Source organism: Solanum pennellii, chromosome 9, assembly GCF_001406875.1.
Source record: "Solanum pennellii chromosome 9, SPENNV200".
NCBI lineage: Eukaryota > Viridiplantae > Streptophyta > Magnoliopsida > Solanales > Solanaceae > Solanum > Solanum pennellii.
In genome coordinates this window covers 61402058-61406009 of record NC_028645.1, presented here as the reverse complement: position 1 = coordinate 61406009, position 3952 = coordinate 61402058, and positions in this window count along the sequence as shown.

The following is a 3952-nucleotide window of genomic DNA, read 5'->3' as shown; positions in this document are numbered from 1 at the left end:
TCCCCTAATTCTACGTGTCGGTTCGTGACACCCGATCCCCTAATCTGTTGTCGGAACGTGACACCCGATCCATTACTATCCTGGTGTCGGAAGGTGACACTCCGATCCCCTAATTCTACGTGTCGGTTCGTGACACCCGATCCATTAACCTCATTCTTTTAGTTCATCAAGCCTTCTTTTATGCCAAGACATCATCATTAACAAAGAGGTTTTAAGGTTTAAGATTCAACCGCCTCATCATGCTAATTCATCACAATTATATAATCACATCATGCATGCACACAATTAAGCATATAGGAGACTTTACAATACTACCCAATACATATCATTCGCTATTAAGAGTTTACTATGAAATAGCATAAACCATAACCTACCTCCACCGAAGAACCGAAGGCATGGAAACTACTTCTCAAAGTTTTTCCTTTCCTTAATGCTTCCAAACCTTTCCAATCTATCAAATATATATGTATAATTTGTAAATTAATGAGAATATAAATATTCATGCTACTATATGTCTAGCCTAGCCCTGAGGGTAAATCTTATTCCTCCATATAAAATAATTTTAATGTAATTCAACTAATTTGATAGACTAATTTTTAATTGCCTATCTCAACATATTAAATTTAAATACGATAAGATACTAAATTACATACAGTCTCCAGGATTTTTACTTTTGTGCTATTTCTGTTCAATCTATTAGAACGTATATGATTGTAATAATTAAGTCAACTGCTAATCATTACTGATAATTGGTAATTAAGAAGTTATACAACAATACCAAAAACTCATGTGAATGACCAAGAAACTTTAAACCAAATTTTTATTAAAATCCACAAACACAAAACAAAACCAAACATATATTGGTTGTTACCCCACTTTGACAGATCATTACCCCTAGAATTGTCCCCTAATCAGTGAATTAATATCCTAACCAAGGAATTGTCTTCTGGTTCCATTCATCCAACACAACAACACGATAATGCTTCTAATTCACTGTATGTCTATACAATTACGCTTCAATTGTTATATGAATACCTTAGTTTTGTTTATTAGTAACCATGAGATGATTATTAATTTAACCCTTTGCCTCCACCAACCTCAAATCTAATAAACTAACAGCACTTTTCAAAATTAACTAGCGCCTCAAATTTCCTTTATAAAATAATATTTTACTAATATATGACAACAGTAATACATTTCAAATTGATCATAAGTTCTGGAAATTACCTCGAGTACACATGACTTTCATTCATTCAACGTCGTTACTCTCCTCTTCCCCTCCTTTCTATCTTTCTACAGATAATTTGTTAACCTAATTATTTAAAATCGGTTTATAAAAGTGTGAAAGTGACTCACTATTAATTATAATATAATATTCTTTAACCATCAACTAAATAAGTTATTAAAACTACCCCATTATTTCTATAATTGTAGTTATGAATGGTCCAAAATACCTATTTAAATTATATTGAAAGAGTATATTATGAAATAAAAAACTCTAATATTTAAAACGACTAAATGGGTCGCTACAATTAATGGTTTAAACACATGCAAAATTTAACAACTTCAATATATTGCAATCCATTCTCGCATTATCATGACATAAAACCAATACAAAATAAAATTGAATATTACCTCTTATGGAAATTATTTCACGAAAAGATAGAATTTAGGAACCACGAACTTGAAATCTCGAACTCCACTAATTTTTAGTTGTGTTTTTTTTTGTGCGTGTGTTCTTCAAAAAAAATGAAAGGTTTTCTTTTGTTGTTTCCTCTTTTCCTTTTTCCCTCCTTTCCCTTTTTGTTTTCTTTTTTTTCTTTTTGTTTTCTGATTTCCTTCGTTCCCTCTTTTTTTTTCCTCTTCTCCCTTTTTGTTTTCTGATTCTTTTTCGTTCCTCTTGTTCTCTTTTTTTTCCTCTTCTCCCTTTTTGTTTTCTGATTCTTTTTCGTTCCTCTTGTTCTCTTTTTCTTTTTGTGTAATTTTTTTGTAGTATCATAGGGGGGTTGTGGGTTAGTTTTTTGATGGTTTTTCATGGAAGGTGGGGGTAGTGTAATGGTTTGTGGGAATGTGGTAGTGGATAGTGGATAAGTGGGGTAATGGGTAGGTTATTATAATTAATTTTTATTGTTAATAAATAATATTAATAATAATAATAATAATAATAACTAGTTATTTTGGCATTAATAAAATAAGAATATATGAAATAGCTAAATAAAAAATATAATTAAGAAAATATTAAAATCAATAATTTATTTGCTAAATTTTAAATAAAATTAAAAAAATGTAACTTAAAGGGTAACTCTATTTTTGTTGTTTTCAAATTCTTTAAAATAAACGTACTAAATAAAATATCTACTTTATATTAAAAAATATTGAAGCTCTAAAAAGGGTATAAAACTTAAATTTGGTCAAAATAACGTGTCTACAGTTTGCCCCTCTTTGACTGGAAACACGAAGAGTTTTCAGACAAAGAAGTAGACAAAGTGACAAGTTTTGACCGAACTCTTATTTGAAAGACCAAAATTTATGCGACCGAGTCCTTATTTCGAACAGCCTACATATCCCAGGTTATAAGGGAATCAGGTCACGTGTAGTTCAAAAAGATGAGGTGATGAGTTGGAGTTAAGTGAGGTTCCATCGAGGCTCTAGATCGCGACTCTTAAAAAAATATAAAATTGAAAGCTAATAGTGAAAAGAAAAACAAATCTACAAACTTCTATCCATGCAGCTTTTCTTGAATCTTCAATTGAATTTTGACTTTAAGATATCACCTTGATTTTTGGGTGAATATCTTAACCTAGAATTGGAATGGAGGCTGAACTTGCCACTTAGGCGGAACTTTTGACATTCTTTAAAATGACAATTTAAAAAGTGCTCTTGAATAGCTGCGTGTTTTCTTGATCAAAAGTTGACTAGTAAAAGATGTGAGGAAGTCAGGCTGCTATATGCATTCAAGAAGCTAATTATAACCATCATGGAATTGATTATTCTAAAGAAATTGAAACTTTGTTCTTGAATTTCAAATCCTTTCTCGCTTGAGGAAACCTGAAAACCACCACAAAAAAACAAAATTGCCCCAGTTTTCACTGTGAAAATTTTTGTGAGTTATTAGCAAATATAAATATAAAACATAAACTCCGACTAGGAAGTGTTTATTTTAGGAGAAAATAAAACTAAAAATCTAGACTAGGAAGTGTATCCTATGAGAAAGTAATCTAATCCATTATTCAGGAGGGTTCTTCTAGTCCCATTATCCAGGAGGGTCCTGCCAGTCCCGTTATCTAGGAGGGTCCTGCTAATCCCATTATCTAGGAGGGTTCTGTTAGTCCCACTGTCCAGGAGGTTCCTGCTAATCCCATTATCCAGGAGGGTACTGCTAGTCCTATTATCGAGTAGGGTCCTGTTAATCTCATTATCGAGGAGGGTCCTGCTAGTCCCATTATACATGCGGGTCCTGCTAGTCCCATTATCCAGGAGGGTTCTGTTAATCCCATTATCCAGAAAGGTCCTGCTAGTCCCATTATCCAGGAGGGTCCTGCTAGTCCCATTATCCAGGAGGGTCGTGCTAGTCCCATTATCCTGGAGGGTCCTGCTAGTCCCATTATCCAGGAGAATCCTGCTAGTCCCATTATCCAGGAGGGTCCTGCTAATCCCATTATCCAAGATGGTCCTGCTAATCCCATTATCCAGGAGGGTCCTGCTAATCGCATTATCCAGGAGGGTCCTTCTAATCCCATTATCTTGGAGGGTCCTGCTAGCCCCATTATCCAGGAGGCTCCCGCTAGTCCTATTATCCAGGAGGTTCCTGCTAATCCCATTATCCAGGAGGGTCCTGCTAGTCCCATTATTCAGGAGGGTCCTGCTAATAAAATTTTCAACAAACTAGTAATACCAACGAAACATTGTGAATGCTATCTTCATTATTTGGAAGTTCCTTCAAGGAGAAAAA